At 34.1% G+C, this 26,381-nt stretch overlaps 1 protein-coding gene across 1 annotated transcript in view; it reads left to right on the top strand.

The window, feature by feature from the left end:
* The window catches only part of LOC138710928 (progestin and adipoQ receptor family member 3), a 191,784-nt gene that overhangs the window by 7,017 nt on the left and 158,386 nt on the right, over positions 1 to 26,381 (top strand). The gene's annotated exons all lie outside the window — the stretch shown is intronic.

Below are 26,381 nucleotides of genomic sequence, written 5' to 3'. Positions count from 1 at the left end.
TGGCAATTTCAATGACATATTGGTCCGTTAAGTACAATATCAATTAATAGAGGAATTTATTTCAGTCAATACTTAACAGTGAAAAGTACATTAAAATTTATGTTAAACCAAAAAGTAACATTACATATATTTTAACGATAAACGTTTTCGCCAATTATATTGGCATCTTCAGGTCGAATAGATTTGACATATTAGACAACACAGCTATAAGCTATGAATGTCACAGTACTATAACACAAATTGGAAATCATTTCAGCGATTTGTTTAAATTTAAGTATTGGAATACAATCTATACAATCATGAACATCTTAAAAAAATTGGTTATAATAAAATAAAATTATAAAAATTCTATAAAAACTTCTAAAAATAAATAAATAAAGATATAAATCCAATAACAAAATTTTGTTTTTTTGTTTAAATTAAAATATTCAAACACCATCTATATCACAATGGTCATCTCGAAAATAATTATTTCTAGCAAAATCGCTTTCAGAATTACACAACACGCAGGGATAAAAAAAACTGGAAACTGAAGGTCATGATAATATAAATAGCAGTATGAATAATGAATAAATAACACGAAAGAAAATAATTTGGAACCAGACGAAGTCGTTAATGAAGGAAATTAAGCTACAGATTGAATTTAGGGGGACACTATGGTGAAAAATAATGGTGAAAAATTAAGAAAATCCACTTAAAAATTTATTGTGACTCTCTATTTAGGCCGAGCTCAAAAACCTAATTAATTTATGCTCCCATGACTATTTCGAATTGTTTTATTATTTATTATTATTATTATTATTATTATTATTATTATTATTATTATTATTATTATTTAGTAGGTTATTTTACGACGCTTTATCAACATCTTAGGTTATTTAGCGTCTGAATGAGATGAAGGTGATAATGTCGGTGAAATGAGTCCGGGGTCCAACACCGAAAGTTACCTAGCATTTGCTCATATTGGGTTGAGAGAAAACCCCGGAAAAAAACCTCAACCACGTAACTTGCCCCGACCGGGAATCGAACCAGGGCCACCTGGTTTCGCGACCAGACGGGCTAACCGTTATTCCATAGGTGTGGACACTATTTTGAAGCTTTTGAGCTAATATAAACTAAAAATTGTGGCACAAGGAGCCTTTTTAGTGACGTTAATATAAAATATATTTTAAACATATCACTTCAAAACTATTAACCCTAATGGCACCAAATTTTGTACAGATGATAATATTGTAGGCATGTTTATATAGTTTAAAATTAATAAATTTTGGATGAAAATTGTAAAAGATTTAAAACTAACATAAGTGTCCACTTAATATGCTGGAATTTTCATGACACAGACAACCATGGCGGGTAACAAGATCACCCCACATGAATAAAGCGAATTACTTCTTAAAGTAGATGAATTATTTATGTTATTCTTATTTCAAAATGTTAGTAGACAATAATATAAGAGACAAATACAAGGAATTTATAAAATAAATATGGACAAAAATGGAAACAATACTAGAAAATCATCACTGGGGTAATAGTATTACCACCTTTGGTAGCAGGAGGGTTAACGAGGAAATCTGCAAAGATGTAAGCCAATATTGCTTAATGAAGGAGAAGGAACATGCTACGTTTAAGTTCCGGACACCATCTTCTTCCGACATATTCCACTCTGAATTCGTAATCATTCAGAGTGGATGCCAGGCATGTGTCGTTAGACTGTGTGTTTCTATTTATTAATATTGTAGATGTAATTGACTGTAACCTCCCTTCGATTTGACTCGTGTCCGTGGAAATGCTATTATATAATATAATCAATGGCATGACTACTGTGTGTTTTACAACTCTACTTGCAAATTTATTACTTTATTTGTGAACGAGAAGTATGAAGGAAGAAATAAAATGTTGTGCCAAATAACGATAGAGTTATCATATGAACTTCGTAGTAAGAGATTACGGAGTTCAAATCCCGAGACGATCTTTCTTCATTCCTATTTGCTAATTCATTATCATAAACTTAAGAATAGCTTTTATTAGTGACTGGTGCAATTTAAAGCATCCTTACAAGATGAAATATGTCAAATAAGTTCATATAACTTGAATTTGGAATTGGACTACTTGTAAGTTAAGACTTGAGGTATCGGTGTGAGAACTGGACTACTTGTAAACTAAAGAAATTTGAGGTTTCGGTGTTACTGACAGTTCATAAACATTCAAATAATGGACTTAAATTAATAAAAAAAAAATGGTTTGACATAAATTATCTTTCTATCAACGAAAATAAAACCATAATATTATTCCATTCTCATTATCTGAAAAATGTAACAAACCTCCTACATCTGTATTAAGTATTAAATTACATCTGATTGTTGTCTTATACAGTGTAAATGTCCGATTATTAAAGAGTCCTCTGAAGTTAAGTATTTAGGCATAATTTTCGATAATAATTTAAAATGGAACCAAATTACGTGAAATAATATATTAGTTTGTTTTATTGAGGAATTACTTGTCAATAAGTTTATTACGCACAATATATTTAACTTTATTTCAATCGATAATTATGTATGGAATTATAGGATGGGGTAGCTCATTTAAATCCAGTTTTAATCCACTTTATTTATTACAGAAGAAAATAATTAAAATATGTCTTCATAAACCTATTGATTTTCCATCTCAAAAATTGTTTAATATAGGACAAATTTATTATATTGTATTAATAAAATTCATACATAAAAATCGAAATAATTTTGAATTGTATTCTCATAGTTATGAAACAAAAGGTATGAATTCTTTAAGATTGTTTAAACCAAAATGCAACACTGTTACAGTATTTAATCATAGTAGTAATTTAGGCCCAAGAATATATGACAAATTTATATTTAAATATCATAATCTTGTCAAGTCTAATAGTTCTAGTATTAAATTTAAAAAGTTATGTATGGATTTTATAAAAATGGAAAAATTGTAAATTTAAATTTACATATTATAATTGCATAGTAGACAGGAGACAAATTGTATTGTATACTTATTAATTTCAATTCAGGAATCCGCCCCTGAGCACGAGATCTACTCTTTCAGGGGCGAGCTAAAGTTTTTCTGTATATACATTATTATATTTTATGTTACAATTATTAGCAAAATAAAATAAATAAATAAATGGATGAATGGATGGATGGATGGATGAATGAATAAATGAATGAATGAATAAATAAATAAATAAATAAATTAATTAATTAATTAATTAATTTCTGTTTCTCTGATCTAGGCTTCCAGGTTTAGCTTCCTGTAAAGCAATTTTGAATAGCTAATGTTAAAGGGAAAAATTGTTCCGGGACCGGATATCGAACCCGAGACTTTGGCTAAGCGCGCCAACGCTCTACCACTGAGCTATCCAGGAACGTTACACAATCTTGGCCCAGTTCTTCCCTTTTTATGTCCACACACAAGTGGGCTTGACTACCGCCAATGGTCCAACATAGAGTGCATTCTATAGTGTATGACGGTAACTTTTTTTGAAACCTGCTTTACAGGAAACTAAACCTGGAATACAATATCAGCAAAACAAGGCGCATGTGCGTTAAACATGATTATTCAGACCTGCTTCACAGGAAGCTAAACCTGGAAGTCTAGATCAGCAAAACAATGCTCATGTGCGTTAAACACGAAACCAAAATTAGTCATACAGTATAATATGCACACTATGCTAGGCCATTGGCGGTTGTCAAACCCACTTGAGGTATGTGGACACAAAAGGGAAGAATTGAACCGAGATTGTGTATCGTTCCTGGATAGCTTAGCTAAAGGTCCCGTGTTCGATACCCGGTCCCGGAAAAAATTTTCCCTTTAACATTATTTCTGTTTCTGTTGTAGAGATATGTTTCGTATGACATCTAAAAGGAAACTCAATATATTCTTATTACTAAATCAGTTAACAATAAACAAATAAATTAAGAAATTTCTAAGGTAGCTCCTGTATAATAACTTTCGATGCTATAGTGCACAATTTGTAAAGTGCTGGTAGGGAGTATTGGCATATGTGGGTAGCAAACATAGCAATTATATGAGCATGGTAAGAAAATAGGCACCTTATCTTCAGATGAATTTCTGGATAAAGAATAAGCAGTAAATTCAAAAGGGATCGAATAAAATGGGAAAATTGAGGAATCATGAAATCGAAGAGAACCAGAGTGGTCAAAATTGAAGGTAAACGCCTATACGTTATATTCATGTATAAAGGATAAGCAAATACAGTGTGGCAATGAATGTTACCAACACGAAGGAAAAAACCAAACAGAATTGGTACGTAAGACATAATGAGTCCATTGTTGCTAGAGGGCTCTGTAGGGTGACTGGTTCAACAGGAGAGCGTGGATTTGGGTTGAAAGAAATGGTATCAGTGTGTTTGGAGTTATGAAGAAGAAGAAGAAGAAGAAGAAGAAGAAGAAGAAGAAGATAATGGTGATGATGATGATGACGATGGCGACAACAACGACCTGTGGCAACTTCCAATGCAACAAAATTCCTTTCAGATAGAATATCATATATTATAAGGTTAAAATCCTAAATTTTGACACCTAGGCTTATAATATAAGGTTTATGGTGAAGGAATCGTCAAACTTCAAACGAATTGTATTAATCATTAGGAAAAGATTTTCACGACTCAGCTACAATTATGGTGATTAAACAATCCTTGGACACCCGCCAAGATGACAGTGTCAATTTCCACATTTTAACACGGCTGAATACAAACACTTGGCTTTTGCAATGTACTGTTTACCATTGGGACGAACGTAATCATGACATGAATATTTCATTATGGCCTCTTTGTTGCTTATTCCGCAATTCGGTGTTATTTTGCGATGTCGAAAGCAACTAATAAATTCTTCGCAACTTGCATTCTGTGAAGTGAGAACAAAATTTTAGAGTGTAATGCAGTCGGAATAATAAATAGAGAATCAGAAGTAACGAAGAAATTGAGAGAATTTTTGATAATGAGAATATTATTATAGTTATTAAAGCAGGAAGATTGAGATCGATTGTCCATGTAGAAAGAATATTGATAGATCGCGTACAAAAGAAAATATTGAAATCAGAGCTGTATGGAACAAGAAAAAGAGGAAGGCCTAGAAGTAGATGGATTGATGAGATAGAAAAAGATTTAAGAAAAGTAGGAAAAGAAAATTATAAGATAGAAGCTATGGATCTTGAGAGGTGGAAAGATCTTATCAAAAAACCCAAGTGTCACATTGAGCTGTAGCGCCAGGGAGTAAGTAAGTAGTCGGACTAACGGATACGTGCATTTACTTATGAAATATACAGGGTGATTCACGAGGATTTACCGTCACTTACGGAGCTTATTTCCGAAGACATTCTGAGCAAAAGATGTCATATAAACATTTGTCCTAATCTCAGTATTTTCAGAGTTACAATAATTTGAAGCTGTTAGTAAAATACCCCTTTTCTTTAGTTTTAAGGGCAAAAAAATATTATAAATAGAGAATGAACTATTCAGAAGTGTCATTTATTTAATTGGCTAGTCTTCTGAAGCTAAAAATGTGTTGTTAATTGCTTTGTACAGATTTTGTTTTTCAATTTTTAACTAAAATTACTTAATTCTTACGCACTTATCACAAAAATTGTTACAAATCATACGATTTTTGGAACTTGATTCTTTACGGTTTAATTATGCATCCTAATGTACAGTCTTAAAGAATTTACAAGAGTGGCATTATTTGTAACAATTTCTGTGATAAAATGCGTAAGGAAATGTAATTTTCTAGTTAAAAATCGAAAAAAAAATCTGTACGAAACAACTATTGGATTCACAACACATTTTTAACTTCAGAATATTAACTAATAAAAAGAAATTATATTCCTGAATAGTTCATTCTTTATCTGTAATATTCTTTTTCCCTTATGGTATTTTACAAACAACTTCAAATTAGCGTAACTCTAAAAGTATTGAGAATAGGGCAAATGTTTATATGACATTTTTTGCTCAGAATGTCTTCAGAATTAAGTTCCGTAAGGGACGGTAAATCGTGAAAAACCCTGTATAGTCATCGTTCTTACCATCGTCACTAGCACCTCGTACGTGTCACTATTAAGACCATCACCATCACCACCAACTTCCATCTTCACTATTGTCATAACTATCCCAATCGTCAGAATTACTGTCACCACAACTGCCATCACCACAATCAACACAGTCGTAATGCTATTTACATTAGTCATTACCGTCACCATACCGATACAGTCGTCATCGCTCGTCACCATCAATACTGCCGATACTATCAGCATCACTGATATCCATCACCCGTGTCGTCACCATAACCGGTACCGTAACAATACCGTCACCGTCATCATCAACACCGGCACCAACACCATCACTGGTACCATCACCAAATCATCATCGCTATCGTTACCATCTACACTGCTGTTACCAATACCGACGTCACCATCACAATTACCGTCACCATAAGCGATATCGTCAACATTACCATTCTCGATATCGTTATCATCTTGCTACCGTTACTATTCCTGCTATCGTCAACATTTCCTATGCCGTCAACATCTTCCTTATTGTTTCCATTCCCGCTAAAGTCGCCATTCTACATAGCGTCAACATCTTCCTATAGTCACCATTCCCGTTACCGTCAACATCCTCTCCTATCGTCGCCATTCTCACTACCCTCAACATCTTCGCTACTGTCACTATTCCCCACTACAATCACTTCCCGCTACCGACAAAATTATCGATACCGTTAACAACCTCTGCTGTAGTCATGGGGTCTGATTTGAAGACCCGTGATTTTGTTGCTGTTATAGGTTTGTTACTATAGTTCCAAAATCACAGCTCCGAGAAATCGCCATCTCCTACCGATATGTGATTCATAGCCATAGCGACTGACAGTGTTGCCAACACATAAATTGTATTCCCGTCAGTCTAACACCTAGAAATCCGTCAGAATCCGTCAAACTTAAATAAAATTAATGAGACCCCATTGGTCTATCTATATACAAATAAAAAGCAAATTTTAATACAGCTGACTTAATAATCTTGATTCAAATAAAAATAATATGGTACGGCACGGGTAGGGTTGTTCAAAGAAAAAGTAAAATTCCCCCAAATGAATGACAGAAGCAAAAAAAGTCAAAAGGTGATGTAAATCGTAATTTCCGCCAGAAAATCCGTCACCCGTCAAAGCCATTCTTTTCCCATCCGCTACGTAGAAATTTCGTCAGTTTTGACGGAATTTCCATCCAGTTGGCAACACTGACGACTAATGTACGTATATGACAGCAAGTTTGAGTCAGAAGAAGGACATATCTGGGATCTAATTAACTATCGTCCCACACTAGAGGTTAACGAGAGCAACTCTTTAATACTGTAGCTATAATTACTCACCTTCGTAAACATTCTTGGGACACATCATAGTAACGCAGGTCAGAGTGTGTTTTGTTTTTAATATACTCGCCGCGCTAATCACCATTGTTGATATTAAGACATGGCAGTGGTATATCAATTCAGTTTGCAGAAGAACGATAAACACAAACATATCTAGGCTCGTGTTGGGAAACATTGAAATGTTTTGATTAAATATAGTACTAATGTTATAGTCCATATTACTAAAGGCGATTAATTTAGATCAATTCAATAATTTAAACAACATTACTGATATTCTCCTGGCAGAAAATTTAAACGTAGGCCTATCCTTATCTGTTATCGCGCTTTCAATTTCTTACAACTCTTCGAAACCGACATCAAGCACTTCTTTCTATCCCTCATCATAGAACGTCTTTATACTCATCTTCCTATACTGTATAAATACCTCGCCTCTGGAATTCGTTACCAAATGATGTCAGGGACTGCCGGACTTCATCATAATTCAAAATTAAATTGGAAAATTTTGTCTTAGTTAATGTTTTTAGGTATTGCTAGAAGTATTGATTTGTATTTTTTTCTTTTTCTTTTTTAATCTGGATTAAAATTGCAAGTTTCTTGTTTATGTTATTTAATTAGTTAGGATATAATTAATTAATCATTTAAAGTTTGTGTGACTGCAACCTGTGTATATTTTTGTGTGGCTTTACTTTGTTCATAGTGTTTTTTCTCTCTCTCTTTATTTCTTGTGTAGCTTTACTTTGTATATAGTGTATTTTTTTCTGTCTATTTCTATTATTGTATTTGTATTCCTGGTGTTGTGGAAGAGAAGGCCTGATGGCCTTAACTACACCAGAATAAATAAATAAATAAATAATGAATCAATCAATCCTTGGTTTCTTCAACACAAAGTGATAAATTCTAAATCTCTTCTTTATTGCAGTGACTTGTCATTTCAGTTATCGTATTTCATACTAATGTCTAATGTGATTCTCAATCTTAAACTTCGAAAGTGATTTATGTATGAAATATCCGAATTCAGTTTATAGTGGTCATCGGTGTTCAATTCTTACCTTGGCTGTAATTGGACCGGAGTTTCGCAGATTCACGTTCTGCCGAAAATGATACAATTTTTAAGAGCTCATAAAATTCCTTTGCAAGACTTTCTTCGAAGTAAAAGTACGGACAGAGATCCTGTATGGTAGATTTACGGTACGTAAATGTACGCTGACAGAGGCGAAACTGTTGTACAGCTATTTCCAAACCCATCAAGTTCCCTACTCTGCGAACAGATGTCCCTGAGGACCAACGTCTCGATTGAGACTGCAGATTTCTGTGTAGGACAGCATACTGTGCTGAACTTTCTCAAAAACTTCAACGTGTACATAATGTCTGCGTCCGATTTATTTTCAATATCCGCCGACGTGATCATATATCGGAATATTTTCTACGACTCTCCTGGCTCCGCTTGCAAAATAGATGTTTAGTTTAGTACATTCTCTTTGCCTGCTATATCGAATTATACATGATTCCACACCCAACTACCTTGCCTCTCGGTTTACTCTCCTAGCTTCACATCATAATCGTAATACACGTTCACAGCACAATCTGTTGCTATCAATACCACGTCAGCAGACATCTCTGTACTCAAGTTCTTTCTCAATAGCCATGGCCCGCTCATGGAATTCGCTGCCGCTGGAAATCAGGGGTAGTCTTAGTCCTCAGTTGTTTAAAATTAGGTTGTTTAGAAATATTTTAAATGCACAGAATTAGTTTTTAGGTATAATTTTTATTTATTATTATTGTTATTATTATTATTATTATTATTATTATTATTATTATTATTATTATTTTACACAGTCATTACTTTACTTTTCCATTAACACTTATATCTAGGTAATTGTCATTGTCTCAATGTAACACGTGCTGTGCTGATCATACTAATTCTACTATTCCTGTAGTTGTGAGATTATATTCATATGTTAAGTTAATACTTGTATACTAGAACGTATTTTCCTGTTTGTGATTATGTATTCAGTCTCTTTTTTATTATATATATTTTTTATTATTATTATTTTAAAGTTAATACTGATTGTGTATATGTATCAGCCTCTCTTTTTTACTTTATTATGTTTATTATTTTTTTTAAGTTAATATTTGTATACCGATATGTATTTTTCTGTATGTCATTTGATCCTAGTTGAGTGGAAGAGAAGGCCTGATAGCCTTAACTCTGCCAGGGAAAATAAAACTAAAACTATTATTATTATTATTACTGTAGGGTTCCTATACAACAATAATGAATGAAAGTAGGGACATAGGCCTACCTGTGTGGAGCACAGCCTTTGTTTTTTTTTTTCTTTTTTCAGATTTCCTAACGAAATAAATAAAGTATGTTCATATCTACGACAATGAAATGGTCATGGTTCTGATACAATATTTTTGTAAGAAAGATAGAAATATTATGCATAGCTATCGCATAAAACGTACATATTAATTTAATCAGAACATTAAATCTGGAGCATCTATGCAGACTTTAAGAAAATTAGGCATCACTAGAAAATCTTTGCCACGGAAGAAAATGATGTTTCCCTGTGTGGTCTTTGCTATACACAAAACTAATTACAATGACTATCATTGTTTTATCGACAGTTGAACCTGTTTAACTTTAAGGCTATGGATCGACGAAAATAACGAAAAAAAAAAAAATGGAAAATTTTTTTTTAACTTTAAAAAATGAAATAATGTTTCAGTTTTATAAATCTGTGCTTACTTTGGTCCTCTGACCATTTGAAGTCCGTCACGTCGAATTTAAAGGGACCAGCGCGTACGTGGAGCTGCAGTCCTTCATACTGACACTCAGCTGTCATTCTGACAGACTTCGTTCTTCATTCTAACTCATTTTACTTTTAATTCAGTTCATATTTCGCGCTGTTATGCAGGAGAAAAATGTGTGTGGTAGACCTGTATAAGAAGGAAGGATATCGATAGTATATATTATATACATGCTGTACTTTGATATTCGTTTTCTCGATTTTCCAGTTTTCAACATTTTGTAACATTCAAAATGTTCTAATGAATGTAGTTTTTCTCCAATCTCACAGTGAAATTTTGCACAGAAGTCCACAAAAGCATGTGCTACTAAGATTTATTTCAAATCATCCGTCCTCAAGTGAGGTTGACCACTGGGATCCGGAATTAACAAATATAAAAGATAAAGGGAAATGAAATGAGCAAAATAATGATCCGATTTCTACATTAAAACAAAAATTTACGTGTTAACATTTATAGATGATAGTGTAGAATTTGAAGAGAGGCCTTCAGAATTCCCATCACATTCTTCTGAACCGCATAAAAGGGAATTTGAAAGGATTTATGGTTATTTAATGTAAATTTTGGTCTCGCTCCAAATAGTAAGCCTGCAACATCCCAGTTGTAAAGCGAAATGCCATATTTTTCGCTGAGGTATGGAAGACAAGGTACATATTTAGCTCGCTTGTCATCATTTATCTGCAGTGCTTGATTCGTGTCTCGTTCAAAGCAAATCATAGGGTCTAAGACCATCGCTTTCTGGGTTCTTCTATTGATGGCAATTATATAGACTCTTCTATGATAATCATCTTCAGACACAATGAATCTCCTCACGTACTTCCCATTCTCTGTTTCTTAGCAGGTTGGCAATTGCTGTACGGGCACGATGGTGTCTGTTGTTACGCAGTAGCTCTCCCTTCTTACAGAATCCCAGTACGTGGCCAAGTGTTTATGTTTCCTTATGCTATTGAAAGTACTGAAATCACTATGTATTGAGAATGTGATGTTTTAAAAAATTGAAAAATTAACAAATAAAAGGGTAACTATTTTTTTCTCAAAAGAAATTGAAAAAATATGAAAAACATGTGTCATATTTTGCATACATCTATCATTAATAAATTAAATATAAATTTAAAGAAGACTTATGAACTTTGAAAATTGGGACAGTTATAATTCAACAACAAAAATTAATTATAAGTAAATCGATTGGAATATCAAAGTGAAAATTTGTGTATTGCATGTCCACATTGTAAGAAATATGTGGTAAAAGTTTCAGGTTAATTAGTGTAAAAATGTAGAAGTTAAAATTTTCACAGATCCATAACTTTAAGAGAGATTGCTGGTTTATTTTGAATGAAGTTTTTTTTTGACATCATTGTTTATATCTAAATACTACGACTTCTTTATATTTCATTGGAACTTTGTAAATCTAGTCTATTTTTGGAATGATATATTTCATTCACATCATAGTTTTATAATAACCATTGTTCTAGGTACGGGCGTAACTTGGGTGATAGCGAATTTATCTGATAACCTAGAGCTGCACTCGGGTGTAGGTTTGATTACCGCTTGGGCTGATTACTTCATTGGATCTTACTTCTTCTCCTTCTCCTCCTCCTCCTCCTCCTCCTCCTCCTCCTTCTTCTTCTTCTTCTTCTTCTTCTTCTTCTTCTTCTTCTTCGAGGTTTTCTCCAGCTCTAAGGCAATTCCATGGCGAATCCTCGGCCTTACCTCGCCAAATACCATCTCGCTATCACCAATTTCATCGACGCTAAATAAAATAGTTGTTGATACAGCGTTGTTAAATAAAAATAAAGACACTGTCATGTCTGCATAAGGTTGGCCGATCGTGCGTCCTGCGACAATTGTTCTAGTCCGGCAGGTGGCTTGGATGACATTCGTGAATTCGATGCTGACAGATGAGCCATTCTACCCTGACATAGCCACAATTCATCTGCTTCTTGTGATAGGAGCGGCATCTGAGTATGTCTACTCAATAAACAAACTCTTATCTATCCAAAAGAAAGCACCCTCTTTCACACTGGTTGGGTATTAATTGGACGTGGATTATATAGTTTCTACGTCCACTGTTTTGACTCTATACTTCTCCGCGTCTTTCTAAGCTAATCTTGGGTTTCGGGTCGGGCTCGGGTGATAATTAAGCTAATATCGGGTTTCTGGTCGGCTTCGGGTCTGGTTCAGAACGGGTCGGGCCAGGCCGTGCCTAAGAATTTCGGCTCGTGCAGACCTTTACCATGCATACACGTAGAAGTTAACGGTGCAAAATGCATTGGTCTTAAGCGGATGGTATCTGGTTACATAATAACCGAGTCCTCATTCTTCTCAGTTGTTCCGTACCGTGTAACGTTACACTTGTTTGTTTTAAACCGTGCGGATAAGTGAGGAAATACAGGAAATTAGCGTTAACCCGTGGACACACTGTGAACACAGCGCGCCCAAGGTGAACGCATTTCTACCGCGCTTCTCAATTAAAATCCTTTGTTGCACAATATGCTTTACCGCAAGCATTTCTCTTCCCAGTCAGCGACTTTCGATCATAAGAAATAACAGTTAAAGCAGCTTATGGCCCACGTATCTTGACGCGCGAATTTTGTTAATTTATTTTAGTCATATATTCTTATTTGAACATCTCGCCGTCCTATATTGAATATTGTGTTTTCCATGACTTTATGTAGTCATCATGTACAGGGACATCATTTTATTTTTACTAACATTTTTAATATTAACCTGTCTATACCTTTAGAGAACCGGAAACACCGCTTGCTCCCCCCTCCAAGACTGGAGTTCGATGATACTGGCGTAAAACACAAATCACTCTACTAGGTATAGGAAGGAAGAAAAGAAGTTCTCTCCATTTACGTAAACTAGGAAATATCGCGATTTTGAGTTTGATAATTTTCATTAGGTTTTTCTTTAATCAAAGTACAGTACTGTATTAACAATAAGTGTTTTTACTCACGAAGTGAGTCATCCATGCGAACGTATTCATTATGCAGTGTATATTATACTGTCTACAGCACATTAGCGTACAATATAGAGAAAGAAGTTAAATTGAAAAATAATCATAATATGAATATTTAAACACAATTTTGAAAATGGTGGCCGTTCATTTCGATACAGGCTTCATTTCTTTTGTGCATATTATCGCACTATAGACTATTGCATCTAATTCCAATTGCCAGTTTCGTCCTTCGTACTAGTAACTCATGTTGAAATAATTCTGTACCTACTCTACGTACTGTAAATTCAATCTTCACTTCTGCCCGACCCGAAAATATAAAATTACTCAGACATGCTATCTACTGTCCGTCCAAGTGCTTATGCCGCAGGATTGTAGAAAGGGAGGAAATCACGTGACAGTTAATTACTTAACGAGGTCCTTTTATTTAAGTTAAATTAAACAGCTGTATAATATTATGTAAACTTCCAATTCCTAAGAGAAATTAATGTTTTCAGAAAAGAGCTAAGACAGCCCAGCTATTACAGAGGGGCGAGCAGAAGCAGGTGGGGGAAATCGGGATGCGACGTAGGCAAACGGACAGTACCTGTGCGAAAATATGATTCAATATTGAAAGCTCTTTCGTCACTGGAAAACGCGAACATATTTCTGGAACGTACTATACTCAGTAACTCAGTACTGCTTACTATCTGCGGTCTTGGTTCTGTGTGGAGTTGGAACTTCCTTAGTAGAAGGGGTGGGAGTGAAGTACATTAAAAAACTCAGGTACAATAAAAATTGAAGTAAAAAAAAATGATGTCCCTGTATATGCTATTAATGGAGAAAAATTCGTTCCGGCACTGGGAATCGAATCCAGGACCTCAGCTTGACGCGCTGAGTGCTCTTAACCAACTGAACTATGCCGAGATCCTATCCACGGCAGAACTCTCTTCCTCCGTGTCATCAATGGCCTACTACCTGCATTTTAGACATACATGTCATATATACAGGAGTGCATATTTAAATGAGATTTTCTTGTAAAATTTCTACCTCAAGACTGGGAGAGATGGTGGTGCACAACTTCTAATCACTAGACTGTGCACCAATATGCCTGGGTTGAATTCCAACTCCCTCCGCAGTGCATATAAAGAAGAAGGCATACATCACTGTTGATAGTAGGCTAATTCGTCCGTCGGACGAGGACGTTAAGCCTTGCGGTCCCATTGGTATAGTCCGGGTCAGCTTACTTCATACCCCAAGGGTGAAACCTAACCTTTTTTCCCCCATTACTACATATGCTAGTGGATTGTGATGATTTTTTAGTTTGCAGGTTGAATTTTCTTTTGTCAACTTCGTTTCGAATTTCGATACTGGCAAATATTACAAATGGTAGTAATTTTGTAACTGGTATGATGGCAGTTGAGACAAATATTGACAATATTTGTCGGTACTGGAGTTCCATAAAATTAAAATTGTACTAGATTTCTGAGTCGGTTACTGGAAGCTAGTGAAATCTGAATGTACTAATTAATTAGTATCAGCAGGGTATCAGTATTAATATTAATACATAATAGTTATTTTATGTGTTGCGTTGTGGTTATAATTCAAGACTATAGTCAGGTAAGTTTTCGGAGTTAGTACTAATAATTTCATGTAGTCAAACAAAATACATTTTTAGGTTAGGTCTCGTGAGTCAATTGTTTATTCAAACTAATGAATTTCATATTGCCAGACAAAATACTTGTATGTTGATCCCTTTCCCGTATAGTTTTCCTACGAAAATATGTTACAAATTATTGAATTATTTAGAATAACCTACCAACATAAAGTACGGTAAGTAAATAAGTCATTTAGTACGTAGAATCGTGTGATATCTGGTAACAGTTGGCAACACTGACAAGATGACAATATTTCCTGTTAGGAACTATTCTTATGTGATCCTCACTATACTGATCGACAGGCTACGTGCTGGCACCGGGTTTCCCCTTTTCCCTTCATCTTCATCATCATCAGCATCATCATCATCATTATCATCCTCACTCATTCCCTACACTACACTTACACGAACACTTACACATAAACTTACCCTAGTTCACGACATAACTTTCCACAGATACTCATCATGCACAGCGTGGCTCGCCGTAGTGGTGTGCAACTTGAAAATAGGTCACAGTCCTGCCATTTATCCGCAATGTGTGGAACCCGAATCACATATATGTGAAGTGAATAGGTATTGGACACACACATTTTATTAATGTAATTTTAAATTGTACTGTACGCCTTTTCTATGTAATGTTTGTGAAGAAGTTATAAATGAATGAATGAATGTATGGATTTTATTGTTGCTGATGTAGGTATTGGTTGTCATGGAAATATTTAGTTCACTACTGTGAATAAAGCCATTGTTTAGTTTGCTAAGGACGGTGAAAGAAAGGCCAGTTTACATAGATATTAGTTATGGATAATAGTAGTTTGTAATATGAGAGAGTAAAATTAGATTTTATGCTCGAGTAGAAAGTTTAACACCGGAGGCGAAGCCGAGGGTGATAATTTTCACGAGATCATAACATTCTGTTTATTCTCGTGTGTTATACAATATTTTATCCATTACTGATATCTAAATTTCATTACTGGTATCTAAGTTTCATTTTAAATTGTGCGTCGTTTCTTTGTAATGTGTTGTTTGTGAAAAAGTTATAAATGAGTGAATGTGTGGATTTTATGGTTGCTAATATGTTGGTTGTCATGGAGAAAGTTTTTAATTCACAGCAGTGAATTAATGGCTATTTATGTGTCAAGTACGCAAATTAAAGTTTTAGTGAACGAATGCTGAGTTTACAGTGAAAGACCTGTCCTTGGGTAGAAAACTATGAATGAATTATTATTATTATTATTATTATTATTATTATTATTATTATTGTAATCATCATCATCATCATCTACACTCTTTGGATATTTTGAGACTTTCTTGATACGGAGTTATCCTCTTAAGAGATAGAATATTTTCTTTCTCGTACATGTATTATTTATTGGACAAGCATATCATTTTGTGGACACGACTGTGGATATCCATCTAATAGAATGACACATCAGGACCTTAAGCGGGAATGGACAACAATTGTAAAGCCAAAACTTACGATACTAATGTGTTGTATACACCTCGGCCGTCATTATGAAATGTTAATACGATTTAACGTTATAAATTTTGTGATACGAAAAGAGATAAATCTACCAAGAGAGTGTATGTATTTCTACGTCAAGCAGAATTGGTGAAAAATGTTTTTGCACACCGTTGGGTTCAAAATAGCACTGTCATTGGATTTTACGCTGCTTTGTTGAAAAAATAAATTACTTTGCAAGTTTACAACTGCTGTTAAACTGCAATGGTGACCTCAATGTAACGTTACACTACAGAAAACCCACTGCAGTATACAGAAAGTGTAAGTGCGAAGAAATAAACTTACAGTAAAAGTCAATACTGACATTTCTCTTGAATCTTCTTGTAACCTCTTACTTCACAATATGTAGACATTAATTACACTCGTATTTACTTTCTTGTTACAGTATCCGAAGTACTGTATAAAGAAAAGTCTGTTTCGAGATTTTTTCGGGGAAATACACATTTTCATCAACCTTGGTATCAAGAATATTTGTTTCGGACGTGCCATCTGTCTCGATGTCTGTGTGCAGAGATTTCTCCTGAACTACTGTTCTGATTTTGTTCGTATTCAGTATATGCGAACCAAATTATCCGGGAATGGTGCACAATAAATGTAATAATTTTTAATATTATATTTATTTACTTATTATTTATGTATTTAATTTAATTTATTTAATTAATTTAATTTATTTTATTTATTTATTTATTTATTTTTATTTAATTAATTTGATTGATTTATTTTATTTTATTAATTTAATTTAATTTATTTTATTTTATTTATTTATTTTATTTTATTTAAGTAATTTAATTAATTAATTAATTAATTAATTTATTTATCTATTTATCTATTTATTCATTTATTCATTATTTACTTATTTATTTACTTATCCATTTATTTATTTGTTTGTTTGTTTGTTGGTCTGTTTATTTGTTTACTTGTTTATTTGTTTATTCATTCATTCATTCATTCATTCATTCATTCATTCATTCATTCATTCATTCATTCATTCATTCATTCATTCATTCATTCATTCATTCATTCATTCAGTTATTGATTGATTGATTGATTTATTTATTTACTTATTTATAGTTAAGGTCATGAGGCCTCCTCTTCCACACTAACAGAAATGAATAATGTATTTATAGATCTTTATTTAAAATGAAAATCGTAAATGGCGGTAGACCCTACACTTGAAGATTCATAAAACGATTGTCGTAATTATTATAATTAATATTTGAGGAGAAAAATAATAATAATATAATAATACTAATTATTATAATTTGCATTTACATAATAAACTGATAAAATATGACACGGAGAAGTTATAGACGGAAAAAAAATTCGTTGAGAAAAATTAATTTATTATGATTATTATTATTACCAGCTTCTGCTCACAACTACAAGGAAAAACTATAGACAGGAAAGAAATCACTAAAAGAAGGCTGTAATAGATGTAGGGTAAAGGTTGGTAAAATTGTGATACTAATAATATTATGATAGTACTTTTTGAGAATTTTTTTACAATTTTACTGAGCGAGTGGAGGACCGGTTTTGTGCAGAAACTTGTCCACGAATATTCCCTTAATACGTTGACGCAAAAAACCGATCTTCCTCTCGTTCAGTAAAATTGTAAAAAATTCTCAAAAGAACTATCATAATATTTATTAGTATCACAATATTACAAACTTTACTCTAGAAGGTGTCTCAGGAGTAATGTAAAATACTTCAGCATAATGTAGTTTGGGTTAATGTACATCAATTTAACATGATATAGCTATGTCCGAAAGTTAACGGTTGGGAAGTTACTGATGGGCGAACTTTTAAATGGAGAGAGAAGTTATAGACGTATTTCTACGTTTGGAACACTGCGATACGGTACATTATTAAAAATTCTGTATCATATGTTGTTCCAATATGTTTATTTCATAATTAAGTACAGAGTCAGTAAGGAAATAAAATAACTACACAAGAAAAATTACTGAGGTTGTCCTTCATATGGATTCCGTGAATTGTAAATTCATATCAGGTACCGATATTGCTTCTCTGTCCGACCTCAATTAAACACTTGGCAGTGTCTGTCCAAAGAAACCGTGTGGTGGTTAGTGAATAAATGAATGAAAGAATGGAATCTCCTGATCGGAATAATCCTTTCTCATTTATGAGTGGGGTTTTAACAACGTTAAGATCGTACGCTACAAAGACAATTAATATTGTGATTGATGATATTTCTTCGTATCACGGCACTACTAATTTTTAAATATGTGTCAAACATTATTTTGTCTTTGTGGTATTTCGTTTCCTTCAAGAGGAGAACGATCTGTAAAGGATAGATTCTATCAAATATGTGGATTTCATTTCATGTTATCATAACATGTCTTTAAAATTGAGTAGGTGACCTCCTGGTGGCACCTAAAATGTAGAGAAACACTATTAAATTTAAAATACTACTTAAATCTCAAACTTACTGGTTAACAGTAAAATATATTTTTGCCAATTATTATTATTATTATTATTATTATTATTATTATTATTATTATTATTATTATTATTATTATTATTATTATTATATTTCATGTAATAAAAATGCTGTAGCATATGTGAATTTTCAAATATGGTAAATATAGATCATCTGGCGTGATATTAAATTCTGTGCCTAACTTCAACCACGTAACTTGTTTTCTGTCAGAGAACATCCGTCAGTGTCATTGTTTTCAATGATATTGGCGTAAGAGTCAACCAACTATAAAATCCCTTTTTCATGGTCTGAAAATTTCGAGGTTATCTTATTGTTCTCCATATTAATTTCATCTTTCTATAGTGTTATAAACAAACTAATCAAGCAGAGCGGTCTAACAAAATCGAAGTGCATAACAATCGGATACATTGTTTTATTTTTGCTACTCTATGGACATTTTACTTTGTAGAAATAACATTCGATCACCGAATTAACTCGGGTGAAGAGAGCGGTCAGAAGAAGGAGTTTTTGTGACCGAAGATAATAGAACCGCATTTAGCTAATTGGAGTGGAAATGGTCTGCTTCAGTTTAAATGTTTCGTTATTATTGCCGTTGGTGGTGGTGGTGGTGGTAGTGGCGACGACTAAATAAATAATAGGTTTATTTACTATGCAAGTGTTAAAAATGAAAATTTCATTTGGTGAGTAGGGATGTTTGCAAAACGTGGCCTCAGACCAAGTGTAGCAAATCTACAAACAAAATAAGATCTTTTAACATGGGATAGATATACAAATTTTTATACATCTATCGTCCGTGCTGGTATCAGATAATTCCCCCGAGTTCTCCACAGCTGTATATCTATCCCTAATTGTAATTATGAAACTTTTTCACATTGATAACAAGCGTTAGTATAGCTCAGTGGTAGAGCATTCGACTTAGATCGAGCGGTCCCTAGTTCGAACCTGGGTGTCCCTTAATTTTTTATAATTACATATGATTCTTAATTGTTTTATATATGCCTAATTCTCAATACTTCGTTGTTGAAACAATTTAATTTCTGTACGTTTCTTAATTAAAAGCGTTAATTTTTTTAAATAGGCGGACGTTGTTTGATCCTCTTTACTGTACTTTTCGGACGCTATCTTATAATAGACGTTTTAACACGCTTGTCTAGCGTTAAAAGACCCCCCCCCCTTTTCTTTTTAAGGAATTGCTGTCTAAAATATATTTTGCGTCAGGTAACGAGTTCATTATATCATTTTGTTGTGAAACATACGGATGTTCAGTGTGTCGTTCAGAGGAAGAAAGTGAACATAACCTATCATTCGAAACCTGAGATTAATACATCTGTTAGGAGACGTTACTTCTGGTTGCGAAGGGAGTATTTTTAGCAAAGAACGCAGGTGTGCAAAGTCTGAGACCTGCAGGAGCGAGGTGGCAATGTTCTGAGAAGAAACAGGAACATTTTAACTTATTTTAAGGAGAAGGTCCTTGTGACGCAGGAAGTACATTGCTCTGGCAGAGGTCGCACGCTTTTGCGTTACCTATCTTCGTATGCTTCAATGTGATTCATCGGGACGTAGCCAAATTTAGTTGCCTGCAACATGGAGCTATCTCGCATTCTTTAGGAAAGCAGTCTGCTTATAATAATGCTTATAATAATAATAATAATAATAATAATAATAATAATAATAATAATAATAATAATAATAATAATAATAATAATAATGTTTTATTTTCGCTGGCAGAGTTAAGGCCATAAAGGCCTTCTCTTCCACTCAAGCAGCCTTAATCAATACAATACATATTTAAATTACGAATATATAAGTTTTAACGACTGGTAGACTACATATTTATTTAAATTGAGATAAACCTATAAGGTAAAGTAGTAACTTATAGGTTTTCCTATTGGCTTATGCTTCCATACGTTTTTTGCTAGTCGCTAAATGTTAGTGCCGTCGTTCTCTGCAGTCTTTTATTTTCAATTTATACTGTACGGTACGTGTGTAATCAATTTATCGTGTCTTGATTTCTTTCATTTCAGATGCCTGTAGTTTACTACAATTAAAATTATGTTGATTACTTAATTGTTGTCAAAGTATAGTTATCACTTGGAAAAATTGGTGGAAAGAGTTCAAATTAACAAATTTGAGCAGTAGAATTTATCGTAATTGTTCGAAAATGAGATTTCATACTGTTATATCAATTCCAATTAGTATTATTTTTTAGTTCTCTGTGATTACAAAGTACAAAAACTCCAATGTCTATTTTTGTTTGCGATTTATAGTCTGCAGTAAAGATAGTTACAATTGCTTAAAATTATAGTCAAAGTGTGTGTGTGTGTAAAAATTAAATTATGGTTTATTTAACGACGCTCGCAATTGCAGAGGTTATATCAGCGTCGTCGGTGTGCCGGAATTTTGCCCCGCAGGAGTTCTTTTACATGCCAGTAAATCTACTGACAAGAGCCTGTCGCATTTAAACACACTTAAATGCCATCTACCTGGGCCGGGGTCGAACACGCAACCTCGAGCACAGAAGGCCAGCGCTATACCAACTACGCTACCGAGGCCGACTATATGTAAAGAAATTAAATTATGGTTTATTTAACGACGCTCGCAATTGCAGAGGTTATATCAGCGTCGCCGGTGTGCCGGAATTAGGCCTATGTCCCGCAGGAGTTCTTGTACATGCCAGTAAATCTACTGACATGAGCCTGTCGCATTTAAGCACACTTAAATGCCATCGACCTGGGCCGGGATCGAACCCGCAACCTCGAGCGCAGAAGGCCAGCGCTATATCCACTGCGCTACCGAGGTCGATTTATTTTATTGGGTTATTTTACGACGCTGTATCAACATCTAGGTTATTTAGCGTCTGAATGATATGAAAGTGATAATGCCGGTGAAATGAGTCCGGGGTCCAGCACCGAAAGTTACCCAGCATTTGCTCGTATTGGGTTGAGGGGAAAATCCCGGAAAAAACCTCAACCAGGTAACTTGCCCCGATCGGGATTCGAACCCGGGCCACCTGGTTTCGCAGCCAGACGCGCTGACCGTTACTCCACAGGTGTGGACCGAGGTCGACTACTGTATTTATTTATTTATTTGTTTATTTATTTATTTATTTGTTTATTTATTTCTTTATTTACACTGCAGTTGGGTATACACCCGGTGGCAGTGATATATAATATACAATAACGTTAGAATTGTAGCAATAAATTCCAATAATTTCAGCAATAAAATTATAATAATTACAGCAATAAAATAATATTGATAAATTAAACGTAAAATTAATTCTAACTACGAGTATAAATAAATGCAATAAACTTACGACTATAAATGAAAACTATGCATGGTTATGAGTTATGACTTAGAAAATTAAGTGCAAAGAATTTAAATTTACTAATGTAAGTAATAGAATTTATCGTTATAGTAAGAAAATGATTTCATACTCTTGTACCAATTCCAGATAATATTATTATTTAGTTCACTGTGATTTCAAAGTACAAAAACTCCAATGTGTGTTTTGGTTTGTGATTTCTAGTCTGCAGTAAGGATAGATATCGGCACTCAGAGTGTTTGAAACTAGGAAAAGAACTTCTGGACAGGTTTGACATTTTCAACCTTTTCCCTTAATTTTATTATGCATGCTATTCATAACCGTATACACTACAAGGAATAGACCAATGGTCTGTTGCTCTGGCTTTACTCAGTCTATCGCTTTCTAGGCTGCTTATATTCCTCTCTTTTGACGGAAAACTAGAAGCAATACGCATTGCCCTGTTCCATCTTTGTGTTAGATTAAATTCATTCCACAAAGTGTCTATATTTTTTTGACTCCACCTCTGCTATCCAAACCATATGAAGTCCAAGATATATACCGACATCCAAAGTTTCGGAAATCAAAACATTAATCAAGAGATTACAACAAGCAGGCAAAGAAATCACACTCCAATGGATTCCTTCTCATGTTGGTATCTAAGGAAACGAGACAGCTGATCTTCTGGCGAAAAAGGGCACAAAAATAGTTTACTCTCCACAGGAAACAACTCTATCTTTTTGTTCAGCAACATCAATAATCATTTCCACTTTTAGAAAGGAAAGATCAAACCAACTGAAAGAAATTAGCCAAGGGAAGATGTGGGCGAAATTGGCAACGGAAAAAAAAAACATCATTCCGGGAACTTCCCGAAGTGAATCTGCAGCAGCATTCCGGCTAACTACAGGACACGACTGCTTGGCAGAACACCTCCATCGCTTCAACATTCTGGATTCACCAAACGGTATGCTGTGCAGAAGAAATGCCATCATGAACTGTGTACTGCACTTCACAAATTCTGGAACGGGACGAATGGACAACTATATTGGGAGGCTAGAAGACTGATGGCTGAGTTCCAATAGTCTGGAGCATTAGGTTAATAATAATATTCCTCTTTTACCAAAGAGACGTTGGAGAGACCAGTTTGACCGATAAAATTCTGGAGGCGGAACAGGCCATCGGCCTAAGCCTTGAAGTTATTGATGATGATGATGATGATGATGATGATGATGATGATGATGATGACAATTGTGTGTTTAGGCCTATTCATATGTTAGCACTGGAATGTATTACTTTATATTGCCCGTAAATAATTACTCAGTCTGTGTCTGCAATTTTTTTGTTATGTTAGCGTAGTAACTTTTAGCTTGTTTCTTATATTGTCGTTACGAAATTTATCTTTCGAAGATTCGCGTTTTCCTGATATTAGAAACTGTATTTCTGCTGTTTTTAACGAGTTGTGTTGTTTTTATTAACGTTACTCTCCAAGTTTCACCAACACATGGCCATCACTCTTCAGAACTTCATATGAGTTTCTTTTCCGTCTTGTCTTTCAAAGTTCTCTGGTGCCACATATAGACCTACGTATGCCTAAACTTATCGACTTTTTAATATACAGGTCGTCCCTTTTATCTTGCTCACCCAAAATAAATTTTTCTTCGACGTCAAATGAAATTTGTTAAGTACAATGGAAAATCATTCCCTGCATTGTTAATAGTATGAGTATATCTTTATTTTAGCCTCGTTCATTAAGGAGATACGAGGAATGACACCATTTTTTAAATAGCAGAGTATAGTCTTTATTGTGTAGACCTACATTATGTTTATGCTAGTTGAGCAACACTAATGCAAAGTACGAATTAAGCTTCTTCTTGAGGGAGCGAAAACATCTAATCAATTTTTTCTTTTCTCTATCAATATAACCTACTTTAAGCACTGAAATTTCAAAATTAATCATTTTCTTGGTTACATAAGTAAACGATCATGCTAAACTCAGTAACTTAATGATACAAATAATTTATCTTTTTAAGGCGAATGGAGATAATTATTTCAATGAAAAACAAGAAGCAAGTCGTTGGCTACTCTTAGGAATAAAAAGAGAGATTACTTCAAGGAAAAACTGAATGAGTTAGAAACAAATGGTAAGAATAAAAACATTAGAGATTTATATAAAGGTAAAAAAGGAATTTAAGAACGGATATCAGGCAAAGGTAAACATGATCAAGGATGAGAATGGTGACTTGCTTGCGGACTCTCATTCAATCCTGAACAGATGGAAAAATTATTTTGGGCAACTACTAAATGTACACAGGCCAAATAGAAATGATCGGGACGAAATTAAAATACAAACTTCCGAGCCATTTATACTCGAACCCAAATTTTCTGAAGTCGAAATTGCGAAAGAAAAGCTGAAAAAGTACAAGTCTCCAGGTATCGATCAAATTCCAGCAGAATTAATACAAGAGGGTGGAAGCGCATTATCTAGCGAAATTTATAAACTTGTATTTGCTATTTGGGAAAATGAAATTGTACCAGAACAATGGAAGGAGTCCATAATTGTACCTATTTTTAAGGAGGGGGACACGATTAATTGTAGTAACTTTCGAGGAATATCACTTTTACTGTATACAAATCTGGCTTTCAGGTAGTAGCTCCCTGTAAAGCAGGTTTGAATAATTTCAAGGAAAAATTGTTCCGGGGCCGGGTATCGATCCCGGGACCCTTCGATTAGCGCGCGAACGCTCTTCCGACTGAGCTACTGAAAGCCAGATTTGTATAATACATTCGTTACAGGAGGTACGTTAACAGAAAGCCACAATTTGTGTGCACTCATAGTTGAGTTCTGTCGTCTTGTCAGCTCATTTGAGTCGTGTGGATACAAAGGAAAAATTGTGACGGTGTCGTGTATAGTTCCTGGGGTAGCTCAGTCGGAAGAGCGTTCGCGCGCTAAGCGAAGGGTTCCGGGATCGATACCCGGTCCCGAAACAATTTTTCCTTGAAATTATTCGATATCACTTTTGTTAACGTCGTACAAAATGGTGTCCAATTTTCTTTTGATAAGATTTACTTCATATATAGACGAAATTATTGGGGATCATCAGTGTGGTTTTAGGCGTAATAGATCGACTATTGATGAGATTTTTTGTTTTCGGCAGATATTGGAGAAAAAATGGGAGTATAAGGGTACAGTGCATCAGTTATTCATAGTTTTCAAAAAGGCATATGACTCGGTTAAGAGAGAAGTTTTATATGATATTCTTATTGAATTTGGTATTCCCAAGAAACTAGTTCGATTAATTGTGTCTCAGTGTCTCAGTACGTCTCAGTGAAACGTACAGCAGAGTCCGTATAGGTCAGTTTCTGTCAGATGCGTTTCCAATTCACTGCGGGCTAAAGCAAGGATATGCACTATCACCTTTACTTTTTAACTTGGCTCTAGAATAGTGAAAGGCCAGGATAACGGAATGAAACGGGTTACATCAGCTGCTTGTCTGTGCAGATGGCGTGAATATGTTAGAAGAAAATCCACAAACTATTGGTGAAAATACGGAAATTTTATTTGAAGCAAGTAAAGAGATAGGTTTGGAATTGAATCCCGAAAAGACAAAGTATATGATTATGTCTCGTGACCAGAATATTGTACGAAATGGAAATATAAAAATTGAAAATTCATGTTTTTAAGATGTGGAAAAATTCAAATATATTGAAGCAACAGTCCTTTGATTTTTTGGATTGACTGAGAACGAGTCTATAAACTGGTCTGAAACATTCACAGACCAGAGTTTGTCAATAATCAATATCAAATATTATCTATAGGTGGTGGGGAAAATCACTTTCCCTGGTAGGGAAAAAATTGCTATTGTCAGCCATGGAAACAATTTTGCAAGCCGGGGAATTTTCCCTCTTTCCGTCATTTCGTTAATTCGCACTCTGCATCAATTCTTTTGTTTACCGTGACAAATTAATTAAAATTAAAAATTAAAATTGCACTTTTTCAATTCAGATTCCTTTCAGTTATAAGCCCTTTTCTCTGCGATAGTTTTCTAAAAATATAGGCTATATAGTTCTTTTACTTCCTTTCCCCTTTTTGTTCTCTTTATCAGCTGATGAATTTATTATCATAGCCTTTTATTGTGAATTTTATTTAATTTTCTTTTTTTTTTCTTTTTTCTTATTATTTTATTACATTCTATTTTGTTATATTCTTCCTTACGTTTTCCATATTAACCATTTGTACTAAATGAGTTGGTTTTGCTATATTCCAATGTATTTTACTTTCTTTTTTCTATTATGGTATT

This window comes from Periplaneta americana, chromosome 12, assembly GCF_040183065.1.
Source record: "Periplaneta americana isolate PAMFEO1 chromosome 12, P.americana_PAMFEO1_priV1, whole genome shotgun sequence".
NCBI classification, from domain to species: domain Eukaryota; kingdom Metazoa; phylum Arthropoda; class Insecta; order Blattodea; family Blattidae; genus Periplaneta; species Periplaneta americana.
The sequence above is the reverse complement of the archived record's forward strand: the minus strand, read 5'-3'. Positions and strand labels throughout refer to the sequence as shown.